The sequence below is a fragment of the Papaver somniferum genome, chromosome 5 (genome assembly GCF_003573695.1).
Source record: "Papaver somniferum cultivar HN1 chromosome 5, ASM357369v1, whole genome shotgun sequence".
Lineage (NCBI taxonomy): Eukaryota > Viridiplantae > Streptophyta > Magnoliopsida > Ranunculales > Papaveraceae > Papaver > Papaver somniferum.
The window spans coordinates 200,438,767-200,465,426 of NC_039362.1; positions in this window are offsets into that span (position 1 = coordinate 200,438,767).

The window sequence follows — 26,660 nt, forward strand, 5'->3', positions numbered from 1 at the left end:
TTTGCTTGATCGATCGTGGAGATGTATGGAGAGGGTTATCTGGTGGTTTAGTTTTTGTTGCAGAGGAAGTGGGATTTTATCCCTTCAGGTAATACATGTAACCTGATCATAATTTAACCACTTTCTAATAAGAAATTTGTTGTTTAAGTCTGTACATATTATTGTGGGTTGAATTGCTAGATACTAATCTATGAATTTCAGAAAATAATAGTAGTTAGGCATAAATTTTGAACTTCTCCTTGCCAAAGATGCTTTATACTTAATAAATAATTCCTGTATATGCAATGAGGTCCGTCGCTGCTCCATCATGTATAAAATTGTTGATGTTGTTTTCTGCATCATTTCTTTTGGAAAATGTCGTAGTTCTTAGTCACGTCTTTGCAGGATTCATGCCTTATTGGGTACTATAGCAAGAGATTCTATCCGGGTATAGGGTTGCCTTCTGCTTACAGTATCATTTGAAGTTTTACGACATTAGCAATTTACCATAGACTAACTATACCATCAATATTTAAGTACTGAGGAATCCATATATCTGAAGCATAAGCTCCAGAGCTCCACTAAACAAGCAGAAATTCGGTAGAGAGAGAGACTGACTTCCTTGAATATATACTTCAATGTCATTATCGTGCTAAGATTATTGTCTGTTTTGTGAATTAGTAGTTTCTCCAATTTGTGTTCAGTTTATTATGCTTTAGACATTAAATTGTATTATGCAAGCCAACTATCTATATTTAATCAGATCTTTTGGTTTATGTGGGCTTCTTATCCTGGGCACGTTATAGTATCAAATATATTCGTCCTGTATTAACCAGTTTTTTCTTCATCTATTGGCAGGTTCAGTTCATCATTGAAGTTTGTGTTGGTGAAATGAAAATATGTGGAAAAATGATGAAACCAATTTCGGTTTCATCTAGTTTTGGTGAAACCAACTTTGGTTTCATCATTTTTGCCTAGTTTATTTTGGTTTGGTTTCATCATTGAAGCTGTGTTGGATAAATGACATATGTGGAAAAATGATGAAACCTAATTAGGTTTTATCTAGTTTGATCATTTTGCCTAGTTTATTTTGGTTTGGTTTCATCATTGAAGTTGTGTTGGCGAAATGACAATATGTGAAAAAATGATGAAACCTAATTAGGTTTCATCTAGTTTTGGTGAAACCAATTTTGGTTTCATCATTTTTTCTGTTTGGTTTCATCATTTTTTTCTTATTTTGTTGAATATTGATCAATGAAATTCATTTTTGTGGCGGTGGCGACTGGTTGGTGGCGGTGATCGGCGATAATGGTGGTGTTGCTGGTGGTGGTTTGGCGACAGTGGTGGTCTGTGGTGGTGGTCGGCGGTGGCGCGGTGGTGGTTTTCGGGGATGGAGGTGGTGGGCTGTGTTGGGTGGCGTGGTGGTGGTGGCGAGGTGGTAGTTTTCGGCGGCGGTGGTTGGCGGCGGCGGTCGGTGGCACGGTGGTGGTTGGCGGCGGTGGAGGTGGTGGCACGGTGGGGTTGACGGTGGTGGTGGTTGCGGCGGTGGAGGTTATGGCGTGGTGGAGGTTTGCGGCGGTGGAGGTGGTGGCGCGGTGGTGGTTGGCGGCGGTGGAGGTGGTGGCGCGGTGATGGTGGAGGCGGTGGAGGTGGCGATGGTGGTGGTCGGTAACGGCGGTGGCGGTGGAGGCGGCGGCGGGGTGGGGGGGGGGGGGGTGGCGGTGGTGAGGCGGTGGCGCTGGTGGTTGGCGGCGGCGGCACGGTGGTGGTGGAGGTGGTGGCGCGGTGGTGGTTGACGGCGGTGCAGGTGGTGGCGCGGTGGTTGTTGGCGGCGGTGGAGGTGGTGATGGTGGTGGTCGGTAACGGCGGTGGCGGCGGTTGACAGTGGTTGTTTTTGGCGACGGCGGTGGTCAGTGGTGGCGGCACATTGGTGGTTCTGCTGGTGGTGTTATTTTGTGGTGGTGATAATATAATAGAAATTAATGGTGGGGTTGATTTTTATTTTTGTTGGGGTGATTTAAAATTAAAGGTGGGGTTGTTTTTTATTTTTGTTGGGGTGATTTAAACTAGAAGGCTAATATAGACAATTTATGTTAAATGGGGTTTTTGTGAACAATTTGTTTTGTTGGAGTTTTTGCATATGGATAGTGACACCTTTGGGGTTATAACTCGCGGACCGGTCTTATAATAATAAAAATTCTAATAATATTGTTATTTTATTCTATTATTATTATTAGATAAAGAGTATTATATTAACTAGTTGGCATCCTACATTAATTGAAACAGGATGTCGTGCTAGCCTACCAGCGACCCTCATGAGTAACCTAGCCAAGGAAGCCGAAGCGGATGGGGGTTGAGATTGTGTCACAAGGGGGCAAGCTAACTCTACCTTCCATGTTAATTCCTGCAATATTACGCCATTGGGGGCTCGAACCTGGGACCTATTGGAGCGCATGAAACTTTGGGAAACGAGGATGACCAGGTGAGCTAGGTGCCCATTTTTTTTAATTATTATTATTACAAAATATTATTATATTATTGGATAACGCTTATTACATGAAACTAGTTGGAAGCCTAACAAGCTAAGCTCCAACGACATACTACTACATTAATTAAACAGGTTGTTGTGCTAGCCTACCAGCGAGCCTCATGAGTAACCTAGCCAAAGGAGCCGAAACGGATGGAGGGCTGACATTGTGTCACAAGGGGGGGAAACTAACTCTACCTTCCATGTTAAAATTATTATATGAGATAAATACTTACACGGGTTTGGTTATTATTCCATGTAATCTGTGTAATAATAATTCCATGTTTATTATTATTAAAAAAAACGATACCACCATGAGCATTTATTATTATTATTATTATTATTGTCTAATAAATGGTACCTCAGAGGGCATTTTATTAATAAAATGAAAAATAGAGTCAGTAAACATCACTTGAATTATCGGTGGGGTAGACAAGCAACAAGTTGTGTCCCTACACCTTTCTAAATAATAATGCCTAGCCAGTGGAAGAGAGAACTACCTACATTAGAATTAGCGTCCTGACTGCCTAGGCAGTTACGTAGTCTCTTGAGGAAGAAATCGTGTCTTCTCCCAATTCTCCCAAGGTAGAAAAGGCTAACACACTAAAACCATACCCATATGTCTTGCAAAGGTCCAAATATTTGGTGCGCTTGCGCATAGTTACAGCAGTGATGGCTTGATCTGGAGTGGGGTTACATGTTCTTGTGGTTGTGAATGGCGAAATCCCTATAACATCAAAGCATACATTCCTCCCGTTCTCCCAATTATATACTAGAATGTCTGATGGATTTTTACCACCTGTGTCGATGCATAGGAATCCTAAAGCTATCTCTTTACGTGTTGCAACACCTCCTTTGTAACATACGTCCGCGAAGAAGTCTCCTATCATGTCGTGCCTGAACTTCGGACCCACTTCATTTGCACAGTGTACGGCATGATCCGCATAAATGTACATGGTCCTGCTGCAAATATTACACTTACCAACCTCAGCGAAGAATGGGATGGCTAATCTGTACTTTGAGCACGGAACTGAATTGGCGTGGTCCAACAACTTGATTTAATCCGCAATTGGGGATGGCTTTGAGAAAGTCCATCGCATGAAATTATTATTATTAATAACTTCAAATAAATTATATTATTGGATAACGATTATTACATGAAATTAGTTGGAAGCCTAACAAGCTAAGCTCCAACGACATACTACTACATTAATTGAACAGGTTGTTGTGCTAGCCTACCAACGAGCCTCATGGGTAACCTATCCAAAGGAGCCGAAGCGGATGGGGGATGAGATTGTGTCACAAGGGGGGTGAACTAACTCTACCTTCCATGTTAATTTCTGCAATATTACGCCATTGGGGGCTCGAACCTGGGACCTCCTGGAACGCATGAAACTTTGGGGAACGGGGATGACCAGCTGGGCTAGGTGCCCGTTCTTCTTATTATTATTATAAAAAAGGAAGCCACTGGAGGATTTTATTGAAAAGAAAAGAATAATATTTACATCGTAATGGTTGGTAGTCGGAAAACAGTCTGTGCACCGACACCTTTTGGGATAGCCAAGCCTACCCTATGAAAAAATAAACTTCCTACTTTGTTATTAATATCATAGTTGTTTAATCAATTCTTCAAGATCTTCAACAGAACGATAAAGTCATCTCCAAGCTCTCCTTAAGTGGAAAAGGCTAAGGCATGGAAGCTGTATCCATGAGTTGTGCACTTGTCTAAATATTTGTTGCACTTACGACTAAGTGCCACAGAGATAGCACGCCCTGGTGCAAATTTGTGAATTCCTCCACCAGAAAAAGGTGAAACCCCAGTGACGTCGAAACATGGGGTCACAAGTTTGAGTCCCCGATGGCTCAGCAATATTGCAGAATTTGACATGGAAGGTAGAGTTGGCTTTCCCCTCGCGGCGTAATCTCAGCCCCCCTATCCGCTTAGGCTCCTTTGGCTAGGCTCCTCATGGGGCTCGCTAGTAGGCTAGCACGGCAACCTGTTAAATTAATGTAGTAATACGTTGTTGGAGCTTAGATTGTTAGGCTTCTAACCAGTTTCATGTAATAATCGTTATCCAAATTTAAATTATTTATTATTATTATTTGTACAATCCAAACAAAATGAGAAAGAGTTTAGATATCTATCTTGAGGAATCACAAAGTCTAAGACAAAGAGAACTTTGTGATTTCTATCCATCTCATTCCAGATCCAAGATTACGAAAACCTCAAAGATCAATAAGAACAAGATATGAATACAAGAACGATCAGGTAAAATATAGTCTGGCCGGGCTTCACGAATCCCTAAGTGAAGTCTTCAAAGTCGTAAACTAATTATGTTTCTCAGAAACAACCTAGGTATTCAGAATAATACATATGGAGTAAAAAATAAACCTTTTAGCTCAGTATCCGGTATGCTTAATTTATTTAATTTTTTACATCTGCTTGAATTCTTCGTACTCCAAGTTCTTGTACGATTCTGAAAAACCGGGGGTCTAACAACCATACACAATATTTCGTTTAAGCAATCTATATGGACTAACTCCAATATATTTCCAATAGAATCAACTAGACAGTCATATTCAATCAAGGGAAATACATCCAAGAGTTATATCTCAATTTCTCAAATCAATATGCAATCGAACAAATAGAAATCTGTGAGCCGGATTAATGTGAGAAATAACTTGGATGATACCAAAAACCAATATCCAATAATCAATCAATTTCAATCAACAACCAAAGATTGGATTCACCAATTGATTAAACTACGCACAACCTGTGATATTTAAATTATATAAAAATATAATACGAAAAAGAAATGGATTATCAAGGGTTGTTATATTAGGTGCAGTAACATTAGGGGTGGCAATGCTAGCTGTTGGGATGGATGATCAAAAAGGTTTGGCTTTGGGTCCATAGGGACGTTTAATGGAAGAATTTATGGATAATATGAGAAGATATAGTTTGTACGTTATAACAGTGAGTACTGGTGTTATTTACACCAATATTTGAGTTATTAAAGAATCCTACCACTGCAATTCCTATAATAACAATCTTAGGTGGTAGCTTTTTCATTGCATCCCAAGTTATTTCAGCGATGGTTTGTACTTTCGAATTTGATATGACTATGGGTATTAACTATATGAAAACTATATGCGTAATTTTGATTGTTCATGCATGTACATTTTTTATTTTTTAATATTGTAATGTTTTCCTTCATATTTGCTTTTGCTTTTCTATTGAATATTTCGAATCGACTATTCACAAAAGCGTTCTGGAAATAGTTCGGAAGTACATAGAGAATCAAATATAAAGAACAGGTTTCCGGCATGTAAATAGAGCCGAACTTTAGCATAATGGGAATTAAGTGTTTGGGCCGTTTGTCCCTCTCCTCATTCTCGTTTGCTCTCATGAGGGTCATTGTAAGGATATAATGATATTGTATCAAACATTTTCTATTAAAAATGAGTGCTTTCCGAGATGTATAAGGTCACCATCTGCCACTTCTAACTTTTAACTATAAACACAAATTTTTTAACTATAATATTTGGACATATCAACGACTAAAAAGCTGATAATAAAAATAAGAATAAAGAACGAGGTTCATCTAGTAACATAATGACAAAAGGACTAATAAACAATGACGTTGATCTGGTAATCAGGTTGCTTAATTTGACAATTTTCACTTGATCTTTTCCAAGTTTTGAGATTTCTTAGGTTGTTTCTTCCTGGAAAATTGGGAGTATGTCCCGTTTTCACTAATCTGTTTGGAGATCTATCCCATGACTGAAAATATTAAGGGATCTATCCTAAAGAGAGAAAAGAACCGTTAAATCCTTGATATCCCACATGGGTGGACTCACACGTGTGCTTAAGTTACAATTTTGTCCCCGATATCTAAATGAGTTTTCTTTGTAACATGTCTTCATCTCCAACGGCCATGGATATACACTAAATATCCATGTATTCATCTTTAATTGACGACATAATCATTTCATCTTATTAGGAAAAATCGGTCTTTATGTAGAACTTTATTAAGAAGAAATCTTCTTTGTTTAGAACTTTTTTGCGAAGAAATCTTAACTGGTGACTGAAAACCCAAAAGTTCAAATCGACGATCATACCCTTGAAAATACAATCCTACCCTTGAAAATACATGATTAATACATCGATTTCATAAGACACAATCCATTCAAATATGTGCAATCTTCTTGGATCAGTAATGAACGAGATTCATATAAAACAAACATGATAAATTGAAGATATTCAATTGGACTTTAGGGCATTATACAATCAATATAACAACATCTAGATTCTAAGGGTCTGTTTGGCACCTTTGACAACATAAAACTTGACTAGGCTAGAGTTTTCACTTTCTTAATTAGGATTAACATAAAATAATTTAGCAGAGATGTTGTTTGTTTTTTCGCCAAATCATCTATGGGTGTATGTTATATTTTGTTTGTCTAGTAGTTAACTTTATTATTAATTTATGTTATAAAATAAGTTTGTAAATAGAAAGTATAGGAAAATTAAACAATAAACGTGAAAAATGGGTCAAGTGAAAAAAATAATAGGACAATTACCTATTTTAAAAGCAAATAACTGACTATTCTGAGTTAGGATTTCAGTATCCTAGATATTTTGGAGAGTAGTGAAACCTTGCTTTTTTAGCCTACTAAAATTAAGGAAAGTTATGCTATCCCTATCCAAACTTAGAATAAAAAGAAGATAATATGTTTTGACGGTTATTTTGGTGATAACCCAACCTATGATGGGATATCAAAGGTGCCAAACGCGACCTAAAAAAATACCGAAAACTAGCATTTAAAATAATACCGACAATTAGTATTTAGGGCATTATACAATCAGTCATGAAGCAAAACTATTATTGGTCAAAAATAGTTTAGTTTCTTCCATGGCTTCTCTCTCTCTCCTATCTCTCTCTGATAATGTAACTGATACCGAGAAGAGACTTGTATGTAAACCTAACCATGTGAGATATTTAGGAATTAACGTTTCTTTTCTATTTCTAGGATAGATCCCTTAACATTTTTTGTTATGGGATATATCCCCAAACACATTAGTGAATACGGGATATATTCCCGAATTTCCCTTATTCCTTTACTTACTCATTTTCAAGATCTGAAAGTGCGTGATTTTGATGATTTATAATCCCCTTATCAGCATCCTTCTTTCAAGTGGAAACCCGAAAGGTACACAACGATAGGATACGAATACCTAACTTTAAGCTCTAATCACCTTCGACAAAGCTCTCTATCACCCACCAACTTTCTATATACATTGTCGTCCCCCCAAAAATACAATTTTTTTTTGTGAAAAACGAACGACCTTTAATGTTTCAAACTGTGTCCATCTCACCAACACAAATCTATGTACTCATTGCAAGAATGCTCTAGAAATTAATATATACATCCTTCTGATGCTATGTAGATGCTACGACTTCGGAAACTCTTCTTGATGCCCTTCCAAATCAACCAAATACCACCCTCATTTCTCCAGGTATCCTTAACCCACAAACAACAATCACACAACTATTACAAACAATACGCTCTGCCTCTATTATCACCTATTTTTATTTTATTTTTTGGTCCTTGAGTTTAGAAGGATTTGGCAGAAATATGTAAAATTGTCCCTCCTCAAAATATTATTCCGGAATAAATGGCCAATAGTGCAGGATTTACTGGTCCCGTAACTGGGTTTAGTCGTCTTGATAAGGAAGTTTATGAATATGAAATATAAAAGAAAAATTTAGAGGTATCAAATTTATGGAGTATAAACTTTGTGTGGAATTTAAATTTTGGATATAAATACTCCCTCTGTTTCTGAAAGACCGTCCTCTATTCCTTTTTCGTCAGTTTCAAAATTGTGTCTAGCTTCTGTTTATAGTCATACTTTTTCAATGAACTCTCTAATATACCTTTGAATTTTTTTATATTCATAAATTCATTTTTAACATGACCCAATCTAAAATATTAAAGAAATTAGTATAATTGAGGAAAAAAATATATTCTTCATTCCTTTTAAGAAAATTTACATTTAACTCTAAAAATTAAATTCCTTATAAAGTTTAAACTTCATAAATTAGATATCTTTTAAATTTTCCTTTTATATTTCGTATTTATAATTCTCACAACAATTTAGGATAGTCTTTATTGCTAGCATTTTTATTAAAATAAAATAGGTAAGTAACTAAGGGTAGTCAAGTAAAATAGTATGGTCTCCTTAATATTTTGAGAAAGTCAGAGCGGATTGTCTTTGTGAAACGGAGGGAGTATATATTTTCCTAAAAGGAATGAAAGATGTATTTGTTTCTTTAATCATACAAATTTCTTTAGTATTTTAGATCGGTTTCTATTAAAAATGAATTTATGAATATAAAAGATTTAAGGTTATATCATATACTTCATTGGAAATATATGACTATAAACAGAAGTTGGATACAATTTTGAAACAGACAAAAATGGAATAGAGGACAAGTTTTTGTGAAACAGAGGGAGTAAATTGTACTAAATGACTCAATTGGTATGATTATGGGCCATGGTGTCATGACAACTTTATTATAACTATCTTAGGCAGTAGTCTTTTCGTTATATTTTAATTCTTTCGCCATGGTGTTTCTCAAATTTGTATATGATTATGGGTATTAACTATAAGATACGCACTAGATTTCTGCTTTTTTCTTTTAACATGGTGTCTGTCGATACATTTTTTATTTGGTGTGTACCCAGTGGCGATGTATTGATTTGGTGCACGTGGAGCTTCACCCCTCTCCATGACAATGTATTTTTTGATTTGGTGTGGTGGGAAAATACATTAAATAGGTTGAGAATACATGCATATTTATTTTTTTATTTCTTTTATTTTCGAAAAAAATATGTGTAAAATATGTGGATTTTTTTCGCATTTATAAAAAAGAGTCATAATATGGTAGATACACGATTTCCAAATTGAATTTGGACTTCCATAAAATTCCAAACGCTGTAACTTAGATTTCCCTTTTGAGTTTGTAATTATTAATCCAATTATACGTTGCCAAGTGTTCTCACCTAAATATTGTCATGTCATGAATTCCAAATTGAATTTGGTTTCCTATTCTTTTTAAACCAATCATACGTTTTCAAGTGTCTTCACCAAAACGCTCGTTTCACGAAACTCAAAAAAGGCATATTTTGACCAATAGGAAGCGAGGGTTTCCTCACCGTTCAACGTGGGAGCTTTATTTGTATATGCCTTTAAGTCTTTAGATTATAGATAGATTAACTAAATATTGTCACGCCATGAATTCCAAATTGAATTTGCTTTCCTATTTTTTTTCCTATTTTTTTTAAACCAATCATACGTTGCTAAGTGTCTTCACCAAAATGCTCGTTTCACGAAACTCAAAAAAGGCCTATTTCGACCAATAGGAAGTGAGGGTTTCCTTACCGTTCAACGTGGGAGCTTTATTCGTATAGGCCTTTAAGTCTTTAGATAGATTAACTAAATATTGTCACGCCATGAATTCCAAATTGAATTTAGTTTCTTATTTTTTCTTTTTCCTATTTTTTTAAACCAATCATACGTTGCCAAGTGTCCTCACCAAAAAGCTCGTTTCATAACACTCAAAAAAAACCTATTTCGACCTATAGGAAGCGAGGATTTCTTCACCGTTGTTCAACGTGGAAGCTTTATTTGTCTAGGTTTTTAAGTCTTTATATTAACATTTGTTTTGACTTTTTGTTTGGTAGTTTTTTTTTTTTCAAGTTATTCAAATTATACATGATGTTCTTTCTTGGTATACATATGTGATGTTGATTGTTCATGCATATACACTTTCTTCGTTTCACAATGTTTCTCTTTATATTTTCGTTTTCGGCTTTTCAATTTGAATACTTTGATGGACTAGCAAGGGGTAGTCAAACGAGATTTCGGAGGACTTGTGGGGAGTTCCCAAATTTACTGTTAGTCCATAAGGATTTTTAGAGAGTCTCCCAATGTCTCTTGTTATTCGTTAGAGACTTTTTTCAAGTCATTTAAATTCTCTAAACCTCCATGTTATTGGATTAGGAATTTGTAAGAGTCACTTTAACACCCTTGTTATTCGAATAAGAATTGAAAGTCATTGATTTGTTGTTTTTTAGAGATTTGGAGAGACTTTTTAATGAAAATAGGCATGGTTGAAATCTCTCCTCAAGAGGTGATATTTTGGGAGACTTGAAAATTTGAAAAAAAAACTTGGTAAAAAGATAACATTGCTTTCCTTTAACCGAATTATAGAAGATTACATTCGGTCCAATTATTAGATTTTTTTTTTTGTCATGGATATCCAACGAACAAGTGTCATTGTTGCATGCTTATCCAACATAGTTGTCATCGGATTATCCAACCTAGGAATCATCATTAATCTTATTCAACCTCTTTAGATATGAAGAAATTATCATGGATCCAAATGGAGCCTCCGTATACAAGACAATGCTGTGAATAGTAATTAAACGTGGAGAGATATATGGGACAACGGATACATATTTGATTAGATATTCATGATACTGTTATAAATATTGTAACATGGATAATAAAATATTGGTACACGTTTTAATTTTTCATGGGATATTATGCATTTTTTGTCTCTACAAATCATAGAGACTTTGCAAATCTCATTTTTCTTTGTCTCTATATAAGTCACAAAGACTCTCTAAATTACTCTCAGAGAACCACTAAAAATCTCTAAATTTTTAGAGAAGAGATTTTCAGTGATTCTCTGGAAATCACTCAAATTATAAATTTACGAAAGTCCATATAAATCTTGTTTGACTACCTCCCCGTGGACTAAGTTTTAGACCACGAAAAGCTTTCTGGAAATACAGTGAGAGATTTTTTTGTGGAGAACAAGTTATAGGGCATGGCACTTTTGCAATCAACGACCGAAACAATATTGAAAATTTAGGTGGGCTAAAACATTGTTCGCAAGAAAAGAGCTTAGAATCACTATGGAAGAAAAATAGTTGCATTTTTATTTTTCGAATTAAAATATGTTTATCACATTATTGTCGATAAATCCAATAAGAATAGTTGTTGGCTACCCAAGTTTAGGAGTCCAGGCTACCGTCTTCTGTGAATCATGATTAACAAAAACCCAAACACGATTACAGCAAAAATCCTCAGTGTGTGGCCTCTCCTTTGGAATGATAATCGCTCTCACTCCAGGTGCTTCTCTTTCTATGATCGCCTTGGCTTGTGCGCCTGGCTTCCCAACCAATTCTGGCCATAAACCTTTTGTAATTCCTGCCCGTGACACAAAACCAAGGAAATAAAAATAAGCATTTCATATGACTAGCCGTTTTAATCTGCAGGAACAACCATTTTATTAACTGATTTATCATGTAGATACATAAAAATGAAAAATCTGCAGTAATATATGATTTTTGATCATGGTTCATGACTTCATGTCACGGGTTTTTTTTCTCATCAAACTGTGGGCAATTTTAGCATCAAAAAATACGAAAAAATTTTTGTCAAAAGAAAGTTATTGGATGATTTACTACGAAAAGAAATTGTCAAACCGTGAGAAAGTTATTGGATAATTTGCTGATGATCTAATAGGAGTTCGAAACTTTTTACAGCAAAACTCACCGCAACCTATGGATTGACAAGGAGGATAACTCATCTTAGTTTTAGCTCAAGTTTTGTATATTTTTAAGTTTAGGATTTGTGTGTATTTATAAATTATAAATGTGATTTGGTTTCTATCCACGGCATGAATTTTGTATATTTTTAAGTTTAGGATTTGTATGTGTTTATAAGTGATTTGGTTTCTATCCATGGCATGAATTTAATTGTCACTTACCACATTAAGCAATACCATTAATTACACAATATAAATCTCTTACCATATTAAGCAATACCATTAATTAATATACCTCTTCCAATTATTGAAAATGGAATGCAAATTGAGGTTTTTATGGAAAATTGTGCGGGATTCTTTTGCTCGGGAATATACATGAGCTTTTATAGGTCGTTTGGATGGTGCAAATCCTTAAAAAAATGTTTGGATGCTAAGTTATTTTGCGAAAAGCCAAAAGCTAGTTTGGTTGTGACTTTTAAAAGTAAAAAACGAATTTTTTGTATATCTTATTTTTGAGGTTGATTTATATTTTCGGAGAAGCAAAAACACTTTTATTTCTGCTATTCAAAACATGCTCTTAGCAAATATTTTTTGGACTTTCATCTCAATTTCTGCAGCCTTCTATATACTTCCATTTTTTATCGTCGGGCCTTCCTACCCTCTTTGCCTTTGTATGTCGTCCGGATACACTGAAAGGAGACAATTTAATCGTAGTGTGTTAGTCTATGGTCTTGTAAGTGTGTAAGTCTAGTGTTGAGTTCTGTTTCTGTAAGCGTGTGGAATGTATGTTGTGTAGTAACTAACAGTAGCAGGTCTTTTGTACGTGGTTCACCAATTCATGTGGTCAACAAAATTCAAATGTTTATAAACACACCGAATGTGTGTTAGAGTCTGTAACGAAAATCAATGAAAAGAATTTGAGAGAGTGTCCAACAATCTAATCTCTTTCAACATGGTATCAGATACATGTTTCAAACCCTAATTTCTTCAAATCAATACCTTCATTCATCAACAACAATGGCAGAATCCAGTAAACACATCTCTCTAACCTTTAAACCACCTTAAAAATTATCAAACACAAACTACTCTGTCTGGAAATCTCATATTGTACCACTTCTTCGTAATTATAATCTCTTCAGGTTTTTCGATGGTTCTTTTCAGTGTCCAACAAAGTATTTCCGTCGTACATCTACTGAAGGAACAAAAATTGTTGGTGATCCTACTTTTGTAGATTCAGATCCAGATAACGATTTTGTTCGTAATCATGTGTATGCTTACTTGTAAAAATGTGGGGGTCTAACAACCACACCCAATAATTCGTTTGGCAATCTGAGAGGACTTGCTCTAATACACTTTCTAGAGAATCAACTAGACGGTCAGACTCAATATAGATAAAAGTATATAGAGGAGTATTATATCTCTAACTCTTAATTCAATCAGCAAATAGAAATTTGCGAGCCCGATTAAATATAAGAGGAGTAAACTTGAACGGTACCAAAGACCAATGTTCAAGGATCAATCAATCTCAATCAACAAGCAAAGGTTGGATTTCCTAATTGATCGATACAGCGCATAACCTGTGATATTTCAACTATATAACAAAATATAATGCGGAAAAGAAATAACACAGACACCAGAATTTTGTTAACGAGGAAACCGCAAATGCAGAAAAACCCCGGGACCTAGTCCAGTTTGAACACCACACTGTATTAAGCCGCTACAGACACTAGCCTACTACCAATGAACTTCGGACTGGACTGTAGTTGAACCCCAGTCAATCTCACACTGATTTAAGGTACAGTTGCGCTCCTTACGTCTCTGATCCCAGTAGGATACTGCGCACCTGATTACCTTAGTTGATATCACCCACAACCAATAGTTGCTGCGACCCAAAGTCGAAGACTTGATAAACAAATCTGTCTCACACAGTAAAGTCTATAGGATTTGAATAAATCTGTGTCCCACAGAAATACCCAAGAGTTTTTTTTCTATCTTTTGATAAATCAAGGTAAACATGAACCAATTGATAAACCAGACTTATATTCCCGAAGAACAGCTCAGTATTATCAATCACCCATAATCTAAATCGTATGACGGTGAAACTAGATATTGTGGAATCACAAACGATGAGATGAAGATGTTTGTGATCACGTTTTATCTTTCCTATCGGAAAAATTAATCTCGAGCAAATCTTAGAGAAGATAGTACTCAAACGATAGAATCGGGCAAGATCAGAACACGCAACTACAAGAGAAATAGTTGGGTCTGGCTTCACAATCCCAATGAAGTCTTTTAAGTCGTTAACCTATAAGGTTTAAGAAAACCTAATGTTAAAGGAGAATCGAATCTAGCTTATGCATCTAGTAACACACATAAGTGTGGGGATTAGGTTTCCCGGTTGCTAGAGTTCTCCTTTATATAGTTTACAAATCAGGGTTTGCAATCCAAGTTACCTTGGTAATAAAGCATTCATTATTCACCGTTAGATGAAAAACCTGATTCAACCAAGCTAATATCTTTCAACCGTAAGATCAAACTTAGCTTGTTACACACAAATGAAATGTACCCTCATTTAGGTTTATGAACCGTACCCAAACGTGTACACCCATGTTGGATCAACAATGGTCAACCGAAGTTATCCATATGATAACTCTCATATGAACCATATTCATCTTATCCATAACTAGTTCAAATGACTTCAAATGAAACTAGTTAAAGAGTTGTTCAATTGCATAGAAAACACAATTGAAACCAAATCGGTTTGATTCACTTGAATCAATCATGAACATTATAGCCACTGTTTGCAAAGATTGCATTCCTTATGATTTAAATTTTTAAGTTCATGAACTGACCGGTTTGACAAAGTAACCAGCTTAAGTATGCGTACTTAAGCAACCAGATTTGAGTTTGTTTAGTTTCCAAACATAAGGTGACTAGTTAAGAGTTTGTCAAACCAAACTCAGCAAAAAAAATCGGTTGGAAAATTTCCGCCAGTATGCGTATGGGTACGCATACTTAACCTGTCTCCTTCACCAATTTCGTATACACATACATGCATACACTTGGCTCCCGGTTTATGGATTTATACACTAATGTGAGAACACACTATATATGCTTATATCCAAATTTAGTTACATAATCTCAACTCTTTATTTCAATCATTAAAACTTTCTTAGAGGACGTTATATAGTTATTATTCACAAACTATTTTTTGTCAAAGCGATTTTCAAGTTATTGAAATTATCATAATGAAACATTCCAAGACAACACCAAATGATTGTATCAACAAACTATGTAAGATGTAGGAAATTTTCATATGATCTTATTCGGACTTTCGTCACGAATGTAAGATGAATTCGGCCGAAGCGAAAGCTTGCCAACACATATTCCGAGAAATTTATAAGCGAGATAAACTCAGCTCAAAATCTCAAATGTGTATAATAGAAAACTATATCGTAATACGACTTTTGTCTCAATATAGGAGATAGAGTATAAATATACTTTCCAAGTGATAGATGAGTTTCAGTCTCCACATACCTTTTGTCGATGAAGTTCCACAAGCTCCTCTTAGTAGTTCTTCGTCTTCAAGAGATGAACGCCATGAAGTCTAAAACTCAACTACATAATCTATGTCCTAGTCCGAGACATCTAAATAGGCTAGAAATCAAGACTCATAGTTTTGATCACTGACATTGACAAACATACTTGAGATAGCAACGCATGCGAGTTCGACCGATCAATGCTCTAACAATCTCCCCCTTTGTCAATTTTAGTGACAAAACTATCAATACATATGGATTACAAAATAAATAAAAAACTTTGTAGCTTCTCATACAAATGCTTGATCTCCTTGGCATCTTCAACATTACTCGAAATCTTCGTCACTTCCAAGTACTCCAATGATTCCAAAGGTTTTAAGTTTAGTATCATCGTTCTTGAGGATCCGTAGCTATAACAATGAGAAAACAAATGCTCTCAATCATTGTTATACAATGTCATAGTATTATCACACAGCATCAAAGTTCAATTGCATCACAACTTTGACAATAATACTCTGGTGATATGTATTACTCCCCCTTAGTCAATACATCATCTCAATATGAAAACCACTCCCCCTTACATAATGATCCATAAACCATATGTATTTGTAGTATGAAACTACACATTAATTCTCCCCCTTTTTGTCAATAAAATTGGCAAAGGTACGAAAACTAGTGGGATCCTTATGAAATTTCCATAGAGATTCTTCATGACCAAAAGAACAAACATACCAACAAATTTGGATGAAATCATAAAGCCGGAGCTAAATGCATTCATCAAGGAGTTTATAAAGATACAAGATAACCCTTATAATATTCCACAACCGCACTCCCCACAAAGATATGGCGATTAAGCACAAGTTCATAAACGAACTCTCCCCTATAAAATGTCATTCCCGAGAGAACAACAAAGGTGACCGTGCTTTTACAAGAAAAGAAGGATTTCTTTGGACATAACCAAATCACATGAAAACATGAATTTGTATCCAAGAGATTCAATAGAATTAACCACCCAAGATGATCAATTCAATTGCACATGCTCGACATAAGAGAACTTACGGAGCAACACAGTAAAAACACAAAGATGTGGATCTGGGAAGATCAATACTGCGGAATAAATAAGAAATCACTCTATTTTCCATCACTATTTGCAGAATGACATAAAATAGACAATTCTTGTAAACAAAAGTTCATCATTTCTTCCATCAATATTTGCATAATGACATAAAAGGCATAACTTTGGTTTGTCAAAAGTTCATTTTATCTTTTATCAATACTTTCATACCAACATGTGAGATACCTTTTGAACAAGTATGGGACAGTCAAGGTTCACGGACGTAAAAAACATATCCCATAACAATTTGTAATATATAAAACCATAAAGATTAAAACTGCAAACATCATCTTCCAAATAACTTAGAATTTAAATAAATAAATCTAAAAACATTGAAGATGAAAAACATTTGGAACTAGCAATCCTTCTAAACAAAAACAAGAATAAAAACTCTCATAAGAAGTTTCCTAGACAAAAAAAAAAGAAAGACTAAAAAGAACTCTAAAACCCAGAGTTCATGACTGGAAACTTCATGGACCACGGCATCATCAAGCTTGTGACAGACAACATCAGAAGAAACTTCAGAGAAGATATCCTCATTGAGAAGTTCCCTGACCTGTAATTTCATGAGAACAAGGTCAGAATTAACCTTTTTCAACTCAGTACGAAGTAGATTAATAACCTTCACAGTGTCCTCAAGCTTCAGTTGAGTTTTCCCGAGATCAGTGAGAAAACCATGAACTACTTCAGCATAAACCATCTCAGCATTCTCTCGATCTTGGTGAGAGAAAGCATAGTAGCATGATGCTCATGATTCGAGTTCGTCACTTTTAACAAGAGTTCTTTTCTTCTTTAACACAAACTCCAAATACACGGAATCATCAATTTAATCAGCTGGTAGATTCCAAGAGTTTGAAGGAGAACCCATTCTTGAGAAAGACGCAAAAACAAACAGTATGCGAAATCTCACAAAATTTTTTGGTATTTATAAGGTTTTCGCAGAATTTAGGGTTTCCTAGTCTGGTTCGTGTCATGCAAAGTAGGTACACGCACGAACACAACCTTACCCCTATCAAAGAAAATACCAAGGGTGATAAAAATGCAAACAAAGAGTTTAGCCAATATTTGCTAGGAGAGTAAATCTCACAGAACTCGGCTCAAATAAATTTTATCCTCACAAGAGAAAATTTTAGAGCTTAGCAATTTTGACATAAGACATTTTAAAAGAATCGCAAAACCAAACACAAATACTTATGCAAAATTTTTTGTGAAAGATCATCCAGCTAAGAGCGATAAGAAATTAGCATGGTAGATCAAAAAAACATTTTACCATCAAGTATACCTGAATACATCTCACTCTTCCAGGATTTTTCATGAGAGTGAAGCTTCAACCTTGTGATTAATTAACACAAGTATGAACCTTGAGCTGATTAAATGAATGTTGTTTACTGTTAAACCTCTTTTTGATTTTTAAAGGAAAACTGTTATGGTGCGAAGAGTTATCATAGAATCTACTATTATCAATATATGACACATATTTTTATTTCTTACCTGAAGGAATTTGACCAGAGGAAATTGACAGCCTGTTGATGATCTCTTGAAAACCTTCAATTATCGTTTTTAAGTTGTCTTGCAGAACCCCTTTTTCGTTCCTTCTTCTGGAACCTTTTTCACATCAAGAACAACATTATCTCCCTTTTTAAAACAAGATTCATGAGTTCTTCTTCGACGCAATGGTTTAGGAAGACTGTTTCGGTTTTGAACATTTGAAGAACATATCGAACTGACTTTCCTGGTACAATACACAGGGTGAATACTAAAACCAATTGGTTTAGACATATGAATGTCAGTTACACCTTTGAGAATCAAATATAAGGTGTGTTGAATATGAACAATAGAATTGTCATTCAACATGGAATTTCTCTTTTGTTCAATATGTCCTTTTGAATCACAAAATAGACATACTTTCTGATCATGGAAGTAATTAGAGAGAACAGTCTTACTACCATTGTTGGGAGACTTCTTCCTTCCATGTGATGTAGAAATTCCTTGATTAGAGGAAGATACAAGCACATCTTTTTAAATAGGAAGAGATTTTGATTTTGCTTCTGAACCAGTAATTTTTCTAGTTAAATCAGAAGCAGTTGGTATATTGGACTCTTTGGAACATTCTTGAATAGAGAGTTTACTCAAAAGAAGTTCAGTTTCCAAATCATGCCCTGTGAGTTTTTCCTCATGAAAGTTCTGTAAAGGACAGGCAGAGGCGTTTTTGAAGAGAGTCACGCTCATTTACCATACCAACAAGAACATTGACTTTGTGTTTCAACCAATTGACATTATCGGCCTAGATTCTAACAAGTTTCAGAATCAATGCACTCTCTTTGGCTGTATTCGTTTCAACTTCAGAGTCAGGCTCGTCAGTAAGGTATTCAGGGTAACACTTGTCAATGTGTGTATGTTTCCTTGGAACACAAGTTTCTCCTATATTCGAGATTGACAAATCTTTCTCTTTAATAAACTTTATGGAAACAAATTTTTTATTTCTGGCGATACGTTTATCAGAGACAATATCGTCCATCCTCATATCGCTGCAAACAAAGACTTATAAGGTCTTTAGCGTGTTTTCCTGCTCTGATACCGATTGAAAATGCGGGGGTCTAACAACCACACCCAACAATTTGTTTGGCAATCTGAGATGACTTACTCTAATACACTTTTGTAGCGCCTCATAAGCTAACAGCTGACTAATCCAAGAGATCAACTAAATAAAGAGGCACTAAGAATCTGAATCATCTACTTGAACATTAAAAAGAGAAATCTGCTACAAAATTTAACCCAGAACTAGCCCCGCTCAGAAATATATATATATATACACACAAGAACTTCTCTCAAATGATACATATATAATAGTCATTTGGTTTACAATAGAATATACAATATAATAAACATTGCAGAAGTTAACCAATTAACGAATTCAACATCTGAAGCTTCCGCTGCGCCACTCTGATCTGTCTCTGAAACTGAAAGTGGAAAAGAGTGAGCATCGGGTGCCCAGTAGGAATAACATCTAACTTTCAAGTAATCACTGAAATGGTTTGGAAAACATTACATGTTTTCCCCAACACTGAAAGACGACCAACACACTGAAATAAACAATCATGTATACGGACAAATTCCTTCACTAATATTGACGCCCATTCCACGCCTAATATGGTAACAATGCACGCCCGATCCACGCCTAATAATTCTCTCGTAAATATAAAGAAGGGGTGAAGGAACACATCATATATACCACGGATGGAAATTCTCATTTCCCAAACAATTTATTAAGACAAACAAAACATTACAATTTCTTTCCAAACAATGGAAAGATTGAAAGAAATAAAAGAATTTTCGGAGTTTAAAATAAACAATGCATATAATGCACAATCAGATAATGCATGGGCTTGTTAAACATAAACTTTGGTAAAAGAAAACAACAATAACCACAAAAGAGTTAAATGTATTCCCACCTCTTTGATGACAAGCCTCGCATACCTTGAGATCCATAATCCACTGGTTCGTTCTTTAGATCGATCGTTGTTAATAAAAATCACATAAGCAATCTAAAGATTAGCCAAAAAGGCTCACACAAGGTTCATAACACAATCTCATAAAATTCTCTAGTTATAGGTTAAAGAATTATCAAATGGTTCTAAGCCCATCTATGGTTCTACACATTTTCATTCTCTAACTTTAACATATCTAAGGTTTACTAATTGATTTAGGTTGGTTCTATAGTTCGTTAGACAAGTCTAAAGAGTATCTAAAGGCTAATTCAGAAGAAGCTAAAGGCTAAGTCAAACCACAAAGGTCGAATACATGTTCATTAGGGAAACTGGCTATAAGCCCAAGTTCATTAGACAGGCCCAATAAGCTAAGGCACAGTCCAGACGGATCAACTAACGGTCATTAACTGTCAATCTAACAGTCAACGGGTCTCTCACAGTCAACGTCTAAAGTCAGGTCAACAGTCCAAGTCAAAGGTCAATTCAACGGTCTACTGGTCAAGTTAGGTTCAGATATGAATCGGGTCAAATGGTTCGACTCAGTCATATAGACTGATTCAGGTGAGTCGACTCAGTCAAGCAAACTGAGTCAGACATCAAACTTAGCTAACGAGAGCAGAACAGAGCCAAACACTTGATACATAATCAAAACACAAAAGCAAACATACAATCTGAACAACATTCTAACTATACACAGTTCTTTAAGCTATATCCAACTTCCATCTTCATTTCAAACAAACTTTCAACAATAACATCATTGGCTTCAGTTCTTCCACCATAATCATACATCTCCATTTTCAGTTAAGCCAAATACAACTCTTTCCAACCTTAATCCTCCATTGAGCAATCGTCAGCCGTAACTTCAAGCCAAATTCATTCACATACTCATCTTCTTAAGCAAAACTTCTCATTCAGTTCAACTCAAAATTCATTTCTAAATAGCTACAACCTCTTACTCAAACCAAACTTCAACAGTTGTAACTGAACCATGACTTGTTTCTACTTCAGTTCAGCTTAACATAGTTACGATCTTCACTGCATCAATTACAAATCTTGCAATTAATCTCAATAACACACCCACCAACCTCAGTTACAATAACTTCAGAACCAAAATCTTCATAGATGTAATACCAGATCACTACCTAACTCATGTACTGCAGTCAATTCATCTCCATATGTAATCACCAATCACTCTCAGCATCACCACTGAATTCAATCTCCTAATCAAAGCCTAACATTCATCTAAACTTTAACTCGGACACCTCCAACTTCCAATCCATATACAATTAAAGAACCGCCTCCATACAAATCAAACTCCACATCAATCCCAGCAACAATTATCACCAATCCTTCTCAATAGACTATCACATTCATCACCAGCACATTTTCAAGACCTCCACCTGAAGTAGCACTTAATTTAGCTTTCTCAAGGCACTGAAATCAATTCCTCTTTATCAGTTCAACACAATAAATACCAACAGAACATTTATGTTCTACATCTGCAATCATTCCCATAGCAAGAACTTCCACACTCCATCTCAAGTACTTAAGCAATAATACAAACACCTGCACTCACCAACTCACTGACCAATTCATCTCCAGTTCATTCCATAGCCTAAATCTTCAATACAATTAAACTACCAAGACACTACTTCATCATAATTGTAGCTTCATATCCCCTGTATCTCAATCATACCCAATAGTCTTCAACACCAACACTAGTTTCCTCAGAAACCCTAAACAAATCTCAAATTCAAAAGCTCAGACCTCCAATTTGTGAATACCAATTCCATGAATAATCTAAATTTAAACTTCAATTCAAACAAACCCAATTTCAATCACAACCACAAGCTTGAAACAATAACATCTCTTCTTGGAATCTCCCCTGTTCAATTCATCATCTTTATCTACTATTCTACATCAACAGATCAATTCTCTAAACCCTAATTCCTGATCCTTCTCTGCAAAATCTGAATTAAAACCCAACCTCAACCACTTCAATCTAATTCATCTTCTTCAACAGCAGAAACCGACCCAATCAACTTAACTCACATGAACCCTAATTTCTGGTTGATTTAGGGAAGAACAGAAACCCTAATTCTATATGAGATCAAAATTATACCTTAAAGAACCATCTAGACTTCAATCAAACACAAACCCATCTATAATCGATCAAAACGAAACGACTTCATAAAGATAATCAATTAACAGAAAACCCTAAATTAGCTTACCCAAATCTCTGTTGTTTTTCACAACTCAATCAGCTTCAGTAACACCAACTCCTTCCTCGTATCATCAAGCTAATTAGGTCTACCATAATTTCTCGAACATAAGAATCTCAAATCTCTGAGATTGAAATCAACAGAGAGGAGAAGAAGAAAACCAGAGAAGAAGAAGAAAGAAGAAAAAAAAAAAAGTGAAAAGAGAAATGAGAAATGAGTTTCTCTCGACACGTTTGGTGATGATAAGGCAACAAAAATTATAAGGGCACCCATTGAATTGATAAGGGCAGCTAGGCGGTTTAGATATAAAATGGTTATTTTCCCTTCATACTAATCCAGTGATATCTTCTTCGTCCGGTGTCTGAATGACACGTTCGAGTAGTCCATCCCGCGTAAATTTCCGAGATTTATCTAGCGGTACTGGTTTCGAATCTAAATCGTTGTTATATTAATTTATATTAATTAACGTTCGTTTCTAATTAATCGGGTCAATAACGGTTAGTCGATTCATGACTGGTTTAATCGCGTTGACGAGCTTGAGGATTGTTACAACTTTCTAGAGAATCAACTAGACAGTCAGACTCAATCTAAAGTATATAGAGGAGTATTATGTATCTAACTCTTAATTCAATCCGCAATCAGAAAATAGAAATTTGCGAGCCCAATTGAATATAATAGGAGTAAACTTGAACGGTACCAAAGACCAATGTTCAAGGATCAATCAATCTCAATCAACAACCAAAGGTTGGATTTCCTAATTGATCGATACAACGCACAACTTGTGATATTTAAATTATATAACAAAACATAATGCGGAAAAGAAATAACACAGATACCAGAATTTTGTTAACGAGGAAACCACAAATGCAGAAAAACCCCGGGACCTAGTCCAGTTTGAATACCACACTGTATTAAGACGCTACATACACTAGCCTACTACCAATGAACTTCGGACTAGACTGTATTTGAACCATAATCAATCTCACACTGATTAAAGGTACAGTTGCGCTCCTTCCGTCTCTGATCCCAGCAAGATACTACGAACTTGATTCCCTTAGTTGATCTCACCCACAACCAAGAGTTGATACGACCCAAAGTCGAAGACTTGATAAACAAATCTGTCTCACACAAAAAAGTCTATAAGATTGAATAAATCTCTCTCCCACAGAAATACCCAAGAGTTTTTGTTCCGTCTTTTGATAAATCAAGGTGACACAGGAACCAATTGATAAACCAGACTTATATTCCCGAAAAACAGCTCAGTAATATCAATCACCTCACAATAATCTAATCGTATGATGGTGAAACTAGATATTGTGGAATATGATGGGTGTCGTAGCCTCAACAAATTAATAATCTTATTTCCACACAATTAACTGGTAATATAATGGAAGTAAGGATCGTTCCCACGAAGAGCTGTGATTTTTAGTTGTCAAAGTGTCACAAACGGGGGTTTTGTTTTAGATTGCGAACAAAATAAATAATCAAAGCAAATAAAATTGTATTGTAATCAATAGAGAGAGATATGATCGACGAATCTTTCTTCGTTAATAAATCGTTAATGAGTTATTATAATTGCCTACTTGTCGTTAATCATAGATTATCACCAACCATGGAATAACAACTAGATCAGTGTTATCCCCTAAATTCCTTATATCGCTGGATACGGAAGTTCTCTCCTACCAGATTCTATTCAACGAACCACCAAGTAGTAGATCACTCTAGGTGTAATCCAATCGAATTCTTTATTTTTTGTGAATCTATAAGTTGATCCTACTAATTAGACTCTTAGATCAAGGTCCACTTTTTAGTGTTGTTTATACACACAATCGCTCCACAGAATCCCTCTGCAAGGTTTTGTGTTCTCTACTTGTGTACAAGTTATTCGACGATTACTTATCTCATAACTCAATACTAGCAATACATTGAATCAACAAATCAATTTAGTTGGCCACCTAAACAATCTATCTATCAATCATAGATATTAATTATTAAAAACAATCGATAGTCATATGAAAAACTTCAAAGTAGATTAATATAATAACTCAAATCTTGTTTACAACTTAGAATTCATCCTCAATCAATAGGTGTTTAGCTACTCATGGATGTAGAAACATCCATAATATACATATGAGAAAAGTAAAGAGATAACGTTACGATTGATAATCGCTCCGTGTGATGTTTCTTCTCTCCAAACCATAAAAATTTCGTGACCCAATGATATGATATGATTTCACATAACCTAATACTTTTTTATAGGTTTATATTGCTTGGTATTCACGTATTGGGTTCAGTTCAAGAATCCGACCCAAAATAACGAAATAATATTCCCAAACGTGCCCTTAGGCCTTCCAAGGAGTTTATACACGTTTACCACTACCTAAGTTTGTGAATCCAGTCCGCAAACTTCAAATTCCAGCAGAAATTTTCGGATTAAAGTGTGAATACCCGTCCGCAAACTTTCTGTCTTCCGTATTCAATAAAAGCTTGTTTTGGCCACAACTTCTTCATCCGAACTCGGAATGACCTCATTCTTTTTGAATTATTTTTATATTTCAATTATCTTAAATATTGTGATTAGAAATACTTAATTTTAATGAGTTAAGATCAGCCTTTGGCCCTTCTCTTTATTTTGAGCGTTTTGATCCTTTTCGTCGCATTTCTTCCATTTCTCTTGGACTTTGGCACTTGGATACTTGGAATACTTCTCTTCCTAGATATTTTCAGCACTTTGTAGCTCATTTGTGGATTATTCACCTAATAGAGTCAAACAAGAGTAATAATACGAAAATATGCAAGAATAATAGCTAAAACAAGTATGGAATGGACACTAAAATCATATGAATTATGCACTTATCAAATTCCCCCACACTTAACTTTTGCTAGTCCTCGAGCGAACTAAATAAAACTAATACTAAATACAACAACTCCATGTCGTGAGGATACAGTTACTCTTAGCATGAATAACAGGTCTTTAAACCCCTAGGTGTCCTTAGTGGACGAGTTATAGTCTCGTGAGGGCTTACAAGAGGTATACCCACAAAACCTACTCCAATTTCTCTCCTTGGAAGAACCACTGAGGATAGACACAAAGAAAAAATCCAAAAAATTGGCTTGCATATGTTCTTTAGCTGCAAACATCCCACATACATTCCAATCATCACACATAAGTAATTACTTACATGTGTTATTCAACCTGATTGCAAAACTCTACTAAGATAGTCATCGTACTTGTTGCAACGTTTATCACAACACCCGCATACTGAAATCACATGGATAGATAAGAAAATAGAAATAGAAAAGTGAAGTGTGCAAATGTTGACTTACGTGAAAGATGTTACCCACAACACTTGACAACATGATTAGTTATTTATAGCACAATAGTTGACAACGTGATTCTTATTTATAGCACAATAGTTGAGAGAAGCACCCATTTAAGTTGACAACATGATTAGTTACACTAAGCGCATGTTTCCTTTCAGCAAGTATGTGATAGTTTCCTTGGATCCTGTGTTCCAAGATTGCTTAGGCGACGGAGACAGGGACAACGTTTCACACATACTGCTATCTAAGCGTCAAGAACCTTATCAATAGTCTTTTTTTTGACTAGCTATACAATGATGATATGGTTTTTATTTTTATCGACTACATGATTAGATACTCTAAGAGCATGTTCCTTTTCAGCAAATACGTGATATTTGCCTTGGATCCTGCGTTCCATGCTTGCTTAGGCGACAGAGACAGGGACAACGTTTCACACTATTGCTATCCAAGTGTGGATAAACGAAGAGGAGCCTTATATATATGTTTTTTTTTTCTTTTTCTTTTTTTTTCGGCTCACTCTTTATTAGTGTAAGGCAATTGTCTTATAGGGATTTTATAAACTCAACCAATGATTACCTTGCTACAACATCCACAGTGGAATCAGGATCCCACAAAATCACTTTAGAGAAACATGTAACTTCAAAAATAAAAAGAAAGTGATTCAGTAATGATTAATAAAGAGGATAAATCTTTCAAAGGACTACCATACCTTAGTTTCACATTCAATTATGAACGTATATATTTAAGGATTGAAATAAATGGAACTTAATCTATAGATGTAAGAACTGCTTCAACCTAAAAAAGTTTAGAGTGTCATCCTAATTAGCTCATAATTAACTCCAAA